A 10,906-nucleotide genomic window follows, 5' to 3' on the forward strand; every position below is an offset into this window, starting at 1 on the left:
CAGCTTTCATATTAGCCTACTTTATCACTTGAAAGAGATGTTTTTCAATTAAAATAAAAAGATATTGCATACCTAGGGTTACAGAAACATGTTCTTTAAAAATTAAGTTAAATTAGAAACGACATTTCCTCTTCTAATATTGATGTTGTAGCTGAGAGTCAAGCTTTAAAAGGAGCCAATTAAATTCTCTGCAGCTTTCCTGCAAAATCCAGATTTAAGCTATACAATAAACCAATCACTGATGCTAACAGTTTCAGACCACTCATTTCTAGAAGTCAGCTGGTGCAAAAAGATCAGCCTAAACCCACATCTCTAATCAACAATGTCCAGATTTAAATATGAGCATGTCACAAGGTGAGTTTTATTGCCAGATTTCTGACACCAGCAGGTTGCACAGGGCTGTTAGGAAAGCACAGTGTTTATTATCTTAGAAATAAGCACATCAAATGTGTGGTACCCCTTTGCTGCAAGGTTTGAGTCACTGATGCTTCCTACTAATGCTGATGGCTCATCCCCATGAACTCACCAACAAATGCAAATGGTGGTGGGAGCTCTTCTGGCTGAGTTCAGGGAAGTAGAGAGTGGGACAGTGGGGCTGTTAGTATTCAACCTTGTGGTCCTGGGAGCCAAAAGAACCCCCCAAAGATAAAACCACAGAGGAACAGTATGTTTTATCTGGTTTCTCCCCAACAGTTGCTGTCAGACTTGGTTCTAAAGCTCATCTGTGATCTGAGCTCTTGGAATCTGCTTGATAAGTGTGCTTTATAGCTTCATCTTTACCATTAGATTAGTTAATGAAGATTTTAAAACTAGTATACTGAAGATTGCCCTGCTTGGAAATGATTAAAGGCTGCAGAGAACTATCTTTCCATTTATGAGTATATATATGAAGTACCTCTTGCATACTGTCTGCACTTGCAGTCTGGCAGTAATTTCTAAGCAGTCTGTCTTCTCTGATTATCTCAGCAGTAGCCAAGAGCCATCCTTCCAGCCCTGCACCGTGCAGACCTGGGAGAAAGGAGCAAGTGGTCCTCATCCTAAAGAATTTGAACTCTCAGAAAAGAGGTGATGAAATAGAAGTCATGCTAATTTCGAGTGTCAGTGAAGCAGAATCCATCCTGATGTGAAGGTGAACAAAAAGGGCAGTGCATCCAGACTCCCGTTATGGTGGCTGCTGTTCCATCAGCAGCCCCAGGAAGCAGCTGGCAGTGCTGAACTCAGGATCCCTACACCAAATACTTCATTCCTTTTAGTAAAGTGTTTGTTTTGTATGTTTGTCTCCCACAGCTTGACTTCCATTGTGTTTAATGGAGTTCTGATCCCTGTTATAACAGCTTTCTAAATTACATCATGAGTGAGCTAGAAAGGGGTATTTAAGAACAGTGCTAATATGGTTTCTCTGCTCTGTGCTGGTTTAAAAACCCGCTGTGCAGCAAAGAATAGAACTGTTCTTGATGAGAGTGTATTAGCCTAAAACCAAACATCCAACATGTCTGTTCTAGCTATCTGACCTGTAATCTGAACAAATGGGGTTTTGTCCTTGGGCAACCCAACCACTATTCTTAAGCATTGCAATTGTGATGCATCTTGGCTAGAGAGGCTGCTATTTCCAGCAGACTCTAGAAGCAGAGGGTTTGGTTCCAAAGAAATCAGCATTCACTGAAGCTGAAAGTTAATCTAATCCTGTTGGTAGCTGGCATTTATATAAATCATTTGGACAACTTTGTGCAAACCCTGCTCTTTATTTCCCATTTATTCAGACCCTACACCAGCATAATCCCATCCCTTACCTGCGGTCTCCTGATGTTAGGGCATGCTGATGTTCAATCACAGCCATGGTCCTGCCATGTTCCTTAGGTGTACACAGCAGGCCAGGTATTTAGTGTTCTAAAACAGCATATTTAACCACAGGATGTTTTGCAACAGGGAGTGGATAGGGTGATTTCCGCTTTGTGTCAAAGGAAAACAAAGATGCAATGAAATACACGTGCTGATTCAAGGTTTGTTTCTGCAGTGGCATAAGATATGAGTGTGGACATTGCAGCCTCATTCCATGAGCACTCGCTCCACAAAAAGCTGCTTTGGTTTCAGAGGGAGTGAGGCTGATCGGAGGTGTTGACAGACTTGTGGCAGTGCTGCCTGGGCCCTGCAGGATGCAGCTCTAGGTAAAATCCCAGCCTGTCCCACACCCTGGAGAGCTGCTGCCCGTTTGCTGCCAGTGGCAGCTTCTCACCATGCCCCTGTGCTGCTGCACGTGGTCCAGGTGCATCCAAGATGAGTGTTTTATTTTGGAAAGGTTCTTCCTCATCCCCTTCCTTTACATCTGATCTCTGTTTTCTCATGTGTGAAATGGGATAGTGATATGAAAATTCCTCCAGTTTCATAGATGAAAACCCTCTTACAGAACTGATGTATTCTATTTTTTCTCTACAAAATCATAACCTTGATATTTCACTATTTTCTCTTGCTTCAGCCTCTTGTGCTTTGCTCAAAAGGAGTTCCCTTTGCTCCCTCACATAAAATAAACATAATTTAAAGTCACTTTGTCTTTTGGAGTTTATGCTAAACCTCTATAGCAGTGTCATTGCAGCTGTAAGATTTTAAAGATCTGAGAGTAGCAAATTCTATGTTTGGCTTTCAAACTTTAGAATATACAGACAAATAGAAACAGTAGCAAGATTTTCCAGGAAGACAAAGTAATACTTGAATTATATGAAAATGATCTTCATAAATTTTGATTCTTGTGATTATTTGAAGAGGACAGTGGATCTAATGTGCACAGGAAGGATGTATTTTCTCTCCTTTTCTCTCTCTGTTTTTTCAGCTACCCGAGGATGCTCTGTGACACAGCCACAATGGGACCAGACATTATGGTCTATTGTGTTAATAATCTGTGAATTAAAGCATCCCCCAGCAAGCTCTTAATGTGATGGATTGTATCAGTGATGTGCTGTTAAAGGGTCCCCAGTCAAACTGGACACGACAGGCCAGAGTGGTTTGGAAGGCCTGGCAGCTCCATCAGATGGTAGGGCCGTGCCTGGTGCATGGGATAAACCTGATAGGAGATCACGGGGAGCTTCAGAGGAGGCTGAGGATGCTCATCACATTGCCAGGGATGAGCCCAGGAGACCATAACGCTCAGAATCCTCTTGACGAAGAAAAGCAGAAGTCTCAGCATTAAAAATAGATGCTTTTTATCTTGCATAGGATACAAAATCTCTTGTGATAGGACATTTTTTTTATTATATTTTAGCAGCTCCAAGCAGTCTTGGATTAGGCCTGTATCACAACAGTAATACACAGGAGGCAATGTTTTGTCTTGCTATGACACCAGCTACTATTGTTTTTGATCTGCAGCCTCTGAAGAGGGATGCTGCATCTTCGACGGAAGGTGTTATGAGTGCAGATTAGTTAGACAAGTGCTGGAGTGAATGCATAAGCAGTGATTTTGCATAATGAGGTATGTGAAATCCCAGTGGAGGTTGTTAAAACAGATAGACAGCCTGTGGTAAACAACAAGGAAGGTAAGCTTTGAAAACAGATGGCTTTGAAAACCTGGCAAATGACTGTTCCATACTTAAAAATCGGTTTTGTTGGAGGAAAATATCTTCTTGGAAAAAAAAAAAAAAAAAAAGGAAAAAGCTTAGCCTGCATATTTTCATAAACCTGAACATGTTAATATACATTCTGTGGGTAACCATGTATCAGCTGTCTTTCCTGCTGTACTGCCTGCAGGATGGAGGCAATGGAGCGAATACCCCGAGATGTTCTGCAGCGATCCATCAGATGTTGCCACACAGCTCCTTCTCTCTGGCAGATGTGTTGCTCTTCATTATCACCCTGATGATCTGTAGGTGTGCACTTTGCATTGGGAAATTAATCTTGCATCCAAAGGGTTAATTCATCTTGAAAGATTGAGCCGTGGAGTAGGATGGGAATGTAGGAAAATATTGCTGTTAGTTGGAAAGGGCGCAGACGTGCTCATTGCTATCTGAGACATTGCATATTTAGGATTGCCAGAAAATGAAATTCTGCTCTGAAGCTGTAAAGTGTGTCTGCTTGCTGCACTTCTGTGCCCTCAGAATGAGCAGCTGGTGGCTGGACCAAGGCTGGGCCCTTGGTCTGTTGTGAGCCAAAGCCATCTGGAAGGTGCGTGGAGACTCACAACCAGTTTTAGTGTAACCTGTCCAGTGCTTGCACTCCCTGTTGCATTCTGTAGTTATAAAATAGCTGTGATGTGAATTTGTATAATGTTAACTTCAGGTCTCATTAGCTGCCCTGGTTTTCCCAGGGGGTCCAGCCTGGAGGCTCACTCAGTTCTGATGCTGAAGCACTCAGTGTCTGCTAAATACCTTTCCCTTTGGCTTGAACTGAAGATATGAGATGTAAAATGAGATAGATCTCATTTTATTAGACTAATGATTTCATTTGTTCTCAGTGTAATGAAGCTTTGCAATGTAAAGAAGCTTTCCTGTGCAGGTACATGTTGCTCTGTAGCCCGTGGGTAAATAAACTTCCCTTTCCTTAATTGTTCTGTGGCTCCCCTAGGTATAGCCCTTAGATGCCCAAGGATGGTATGGATGCAACTTAAAGATGGGACAGGTGCTCTGATGCCTTCTTGAAAGGGATCACAAATGCTTCCAAGGGATGTCTCAGTCTCCATCTTCTACTGCAAAATAAGGTGAGTCCCTATCATCTGCAATAAGAGTTGGTTCATTCTGTGCCCTGAAAAATCCAGAACACAGGGACTGGTCAAACACTTGCCTTAATACACTGGGTCTGCCTTGGCTTGACCTGGTGAGTGCATCAGTTGGAGTTACAGCCCCAGCAGCAGAACTCTAGCACCAGCAATGGCAGCCCATGCTCTTAAATCCTGGCAACGTGGGGAAAGAGAGCAACTGCATGCTGCACTTGTTTCCCAGCTCATTGGAAATGGGACAGTGCCTGGGAGACTGGGGCATGGTTTGTGGGAATGGGAGCCTTGTGATACACAGAAAAAGGGAAGTTATTCTTTTGTCATTGGGTTTGCAAGGCCAGTGCTGGGGCAAGCCCTCTGTGTCCCGTCTTGGCACAGGATGGGGCTCTGCTTCCATTGGCATTGGTTGGGGGATGTGCTTAGGAAGTAAGAGAAGCAAAATTAATCCTCTTCATCTTTCTTTTTGTAAATGGAAGTGCGCGCTGTGCAGCTCATTTCTCAAGGTACCAAGTACAGCTGCTGGGAATTTTTGCCATTGTGTTGTTTGTTTGTTTGTTTTATAAAAAATGCTGATTACAAAACTGGGTCTCAGTGCAAGAGAAGGCAGTGGATTGTTTTGTGCAGTAATTCCCGTTTTTGAGTCATCTCAGAATGTTCTATTTCAACATTGGCAAAATGACGAAGTGAGCTTTTTTATTGTTTTTATGCAACATTATTGTCAGCAATCCAGGCAGTAAGTTAGAAGCATTACGTTTGCTTGAAGTAAAAATAAAATGATTGACTTGGTAATATTTTTTTTGACATTCTTCTTCTTATTATTCCTTGACTTCTCAGCTCTATTTGCAGGTTGAGATCAGTGGGTGAGCAGCTTCTGAGAAGTCTACAGGACAGGAAACAATTAATTTTCGGTGGGAGAGACCTTTGCTACACAGAGGTTGATCTGAATGGAGAGTTTCTGCTCCTTCTGCATTGAGTTGTGTGTTTTCTCTTATTTCGGATGTTTGTACCCAGCACTCTAGAATATCTGTTTCTTGAGCTCTACCAGGCTTTGCAGTGTGCTCATTTTTTACCACAGAAACCTGTACTTTGTTAAGCCTTGAGAGTAACACTTTTAGACAGATGTTCACAAGCACTTCAGTTACTCTGCTGAAAATTTACGCATTTGTGTTATTTGATTCTATATGTAATAGTTGAACTGTCCCGAAAAATCTCACCTGCAGTGTCTCAAGATCTGTTGTTTGCTGTGCTTTGTTGAGGTTGTTACAGATGTCTGCTGAAGATACACGAAGTTGTGGAGTAAATGAGAAGGGACAGCACTGTCCTGTCATTAACAGGTCCAGAAGAAGTCATATCCCAACAATATCACAGAATCACAAGTGTTGGAAGGAACCTCAAGAGACTATTTAGTTCAATCCTCCTGCCAAGGCAGGAACCCTACAATAGGTCACACAGATGGGTGGCCAGCCAGGTTTTGAATATAGAATCATAGAACGGCCTGGGTCGAAAAGGACCACGATGACCATCGAGTTTCAACCCCCTGCTATGTGCAGAATCACCAACCACCAGACCAGGCTGCCCAGAGCCACATCCATAGGGGACTCCACCACCTCCCTTGTCAGCCTGCTCCAGTGCTCCGTCACCCTTATCATACAGAAGTTCTTCCATATGTTTGTACAGAGCTTCCTATGTTCAAGTTTTAGGTCACTGCTCCTTTTCCTAACACTACTCACCACCAAGAGGAGCCTGGCTTCATCAATCTGCCTCCGACCTCCCCTTACAAACACAAATCAGATCCTCTCTCAGTCTTTTCTCATTTGGTTTCCAGCTGCTGGGAACGAGGCTATTTCATCTCTTTTTCTGCACCAGCTGTGTGATAAAGCCATGCCGTCGTTTCCCCGTTCTAGGATTGCTGTTAGAAATGTTTATTACACACGGGGGCAGTAGCACACCGTGAAGATGCTCAGTGTGTTAATCCGGTGATTTACAGCAGGATATTTAGCGTTCGTTAGCTGGCTGTGTGTTTGACAGCTACTGGCAAGGAGTATTAACCTACATCCAAGTTTGTCCTAAGTGGTAAGTGATGAGCAAAAAGAAGTTTGGTATTCGCTCCCTTAAAGTGATCTGTATATGAATCTGTACCTCCTGAAGGTTTTGATTCCGACTTTGGTGTGTGGCCACTTGTGTCTGTTTAAATGTCTCAGGTGCCATCTGAAGCCTGAAGATAAAAAGCTGCTTTGGAGAACATCTCAGAACTGCTCTTCTCGTGTCTTGGAATCCACCCTTGTATTGAATTGCCCGACCTTTAAGCTGTTGGTTTTCTAATTCTCTTTTGGAGTTATTTAATCTGATACAGTTAGCAGAAACGTTACTGTACTTTTCAGAGGGGTTAGTGTGTGCTTAAGTGCTTTGCTGGATCCAGGCCAGAGCCGGCATCTCACAGAACGGACCTTGTAATGACTCGCTTTGTCCCCAAATCTCAGCTTTCTTCACAACCCCAGTAACCAGAGTCTCCTGTTAGCCTGCGAGAGCTGCAGCAGCCGCTGCAGTGTCCTGGTTCTCCAGATGGCAAAGAGTGCTTAAATGACTTGCTCAGGGGAGCTGGGAGATGAGTGAGGCTGGGCAGATGCAGGAGGCGGACTCTGGGGAGGGTTTTGTCTGCTGGCTTTATTACATGTTTGTTATATTTATGCTGCTGCCTGGGTGGTGTGACTGGGATGTAATTGCCCGAGTCCGTCTGTTCCGTGAGGTGTTTTCTAGGAGAGCTCTCAGGGCAGACGAGGGACTCTGGTTGCTCCTCAGCCATGAGCTCTTAAACAGTATTTCATTGGAACACAGGGAGTTACACAGGGTATTATTTTAAGGTAATACCTTCTGTGCATTAATCATTGGTTGTTATTGACTTGGTGACACATTGCTGTTGGTGAAATGAACTGTGATATAATTAGGAGCAAATAATACCCAGGCATGCTGTGCTAATTATTTTTATGTGAACCCAATTCATTGCTAATATAAATAGCAATATTAATCACAGCAAGTATCAATATTTATGCAGCATGCTTCCATTTAAGTTCAGCTGTAGGCGACGATTCTTATATGTGCACTGAAGAAAGAGATATAAATGGGGTTAGAGAGTCTTTCTAATCACACCAGAGGATAGAACATCCCATCCGTTGTATGACATGAAGCAAATTGGTCTTTGCTTGTAAAAAAAAACTGCAAGACATCACTCCAGGCTGTTTCCCTGCAGTAGCCCGTGTCTTCAATGTAACAAATTGAATTAATGCCCTTAGAAGTTGTTTGCATTTATATATGACTGTTTTTCCCTTCTCCTATTTGTAACCACCTTGCAGGGGAGTTGAACGTGATGACCTGTCAGGGTCCCTTCCAACTCAGAGGATTCTTTGGGCACAGCAGGTGTCTTAAGAAGGATTTGTTGTAGGAACCAGAAGTGTGTTCTGCTCCAAAAATCTCTCTGAAACCAGAGCTGACTTGGTTCAGCTGCGATCTCCTTCCTGTGAATGTGGCAAATGGAAACCTCATCTGCAGCGCGGGACCGTACAGGAGAGGGGTGAGGAGGCATCCTGCTGCACAGAACACGCAGTGGTGGCGCACAGCAGAGCCCGGGGGCTGGGAGGGAGAAGCAAGGCAGAAGATTGGCACTTGATCCTGACCCTGGGCAGGGATGTGCCAATGCATGTGCAGAGGTGCACTCAATAAATGAGACGATGATGTATGGCACAGTACATCACGTTCCTGAAGGCAAGGCACATATACTCACCAGATAATGTGGAGCGTGTGAAGTATTGAATATATCAAAGAAAGATTAATCTTTGTCTGCAGTAACCGTGCACGTTTTCTGTCTAGTGCTGTGTAATTTAAAATGTGGGGAGTGTGTGTGTTTGCTTCTGTTTTAGGACAAAGGAGAAACGTATTTGTGTATCACGGTAGAGGGTGTCAGGGTACACATCTGTTAGTTTAGTATGAAAAGGGCTTTCTCCATTATTTTGCAAAAGAAAACACACACTTAGCACCCAAGGCCCTTTAAATAAATGAGGACTTGTCCCTTGTGTCAAATGCTGCATAAACTCAGTAAGTACAACGTGTCGTCCTCCAGCAAGACTTGCAGACAAGTGAGCTTTATTCTTTCAGGTCTAACTAGCAGAAGAAGTGGCTGCAGGTGCATGCTGTGCCTTTAATGCACTCCTCAACACAGCACCCAAAAAACTGAAGTGTGGAAGCTGACAGAATAACTGTTGTGTGGCCATTTAGCAACTATCTGCTAAAACATGGAGGTCATTCTATGAAGGTACGTGTGACTGAAAGGTTAGTTAAAACCTTCAGTGTGTGTGTTTGTGATTAAGGACTGGTGTTTGGTATAGTTAAAATTGCTAGGACTCTTTTTGCCTCAGCGATTTGTATCTGCCATATTAAGATGAACATTTAAAACCTTAATGTGATGTCTGAAATGATGATTAATTCACAGCATTCATCTTGGTTTGCTAATCATTCTGGTTTTAGCTGATATTTCTATTTGTAATCTCCACAGTTAAATTGCCATAAAATATCATAGTTACAAATACATTAATGAGCAGCTGAAAGGATATGGCACATAGTCATTTAGCAATTAATGTGCACATAAAGAGGCAAATTCAAGAGAAAGATACCAATACAGGTATGTTGTTGGGAAAAACAAAGCAGGATTTAAAAAATCCAAAAAAAGCTGCAAACTGGGCAATAAGCACACGGGCATTGCAACCCTGGCGCCAAACAACAGTCAGAAGATAAAGAATCATTAAAGTTGGATAAGACCACCAAGAGCAACCATCAACCCACCCCACCGTGCCCACAAACCACGTCCCTCAGTGCCACATCCCCATGGTTCCTGGGCACTCCAGAGACCCCACCACCTCCTTGGGCTGCTGTGCCACTGCAGCACCACTCTTCCATCTCAATATCTCTGGACAAAGGGCACAGAAATGTCACAAAACAATCTGGTGCTCAGCACCTGTGGTACCAGCTGGAAAAGATCCTCAGTCCATGCCTGATTAAGCTCTGTTTTGCTGTCTCCCATAGTGTAGACAGCTTCAAAATGTCCACCTCTTAATAACACTTGGACTCATCACATCCACTGCGGAGGCACTGGGGAGCTCCAGGATAACATCATTGCATCACAACAGTATTATAGGAAGGACAAGGAATATGTACATCTGCAGGCAATATAGAATGAAAGGATTTTCTTCCAAACAGCAACCAGAATCTTAAAAGGAGGTGGGGGAGATGCTGAAATAATCACGATAATTGCGCAGATTTTTCGACACACTCAACATGTAGTGAAAGTTTGTGGTAGAGTTGGTTTATTTGTTTAAACCTGGCTAATTTATCTCCTGCAAATGATGGCCATGATGAACTGCATTAATATGATTATCCTTTTCAGATCACTGTAATGCACAAAGGAGAAATTCAGAGTTATGTTTTCCTTTTGTTGACTGTTAATTGCCCATGCAGCTCTACTTGGGTGTACAGGGAGAGATCCATTTCTTTCATGGCATACAGAGACATAAATTACATGAAATTAAGGATTTCTTTTCCCTCTCCGTGCAAGCAATGCTTTGTTTGGTGTTTATTCTTCACAGAAAATATTTAGTCATTAATCTTACCCAATACAGTTGGGAATTTTGAAATAAGGGAATTAAGAGTTCAACCATGCTTTCTTTGAAGGTTTTTTTGTTTACAAGGTACAGTGAGTCCCATGCCAAAATCATGTATAGCAATGAAGAGACGAGCTGAAAGTGTTAGAGATACAGTAGGAGTGACTTTCTGATTCCTTTGTCTTGGGAAATTGCAACTTATAAAAGGATGGGAAGAGTTTGGAGAACGACAACGTAACATGAGGTAGAGCCTGTATCTTAATGGATTGCAGTGCTTAATGGCATTCTGACTTGCAAACGTACTCATTTCCTTTCTCAACACTCTTCATGAAAATGCATGTGTCAATATGGGTCACCTCTGTCACCCTGCTTTCATTCAAACATCCATTCTAAATAATAATGAACATTTTAGAGCTAGCAGAGATTTTTTAATTAGCTCAGTCCCTTGGGCACAACTACATTGCATATCTTAAGTTCCACAATTCTCTTATTTTATGTTCTAGCATTACCTTGATAGTACATATGCTGCCATTCATGAGGGGTTTAAAGTTTGGCCAATTTA

At 42.7% G+C, this 10,906-nt stretch overlaps 1 long non-coding RNA gene across 1 annotated transcript; it reads left to right on the forward strand.

Moving 5' to 3' along the window:
• The first annotated feature begins 4,557 nt into the window (after positions 1 to 4,557).
• LOC125703095 (uncharacterized) lies at positions 4,558 to 8,991 on the forward strand. Its single transcript, XR_007380767.1, has 4 exons — positions 4,558 to 4,681; positions 5,531 to 6,769; positions 8,047 to 8,264; positions 8,846 to 8,991. It is a non-coding gene; the product is annotated as an uncharacterized LOC125703095 (long non-coding RNA).
• Positions 8,992 to 10,906: the final 1,915 nt, after the last annotated feature.

The sequence above is a fragment of the Lagopus muta genome, chromosome 20 (assembly GCF_023343835.1).
Source record: "Lagopus muta isolate bLagMut1 chromosome 20, bLagMut1 primary, whole genome shotgun sequence".
Taxonomy (NCBI): Eukaryota; Metazoa; Chordata; class Aves; order Galliformes; family Phasianidae; genus Lagopus; species Lagopus muta.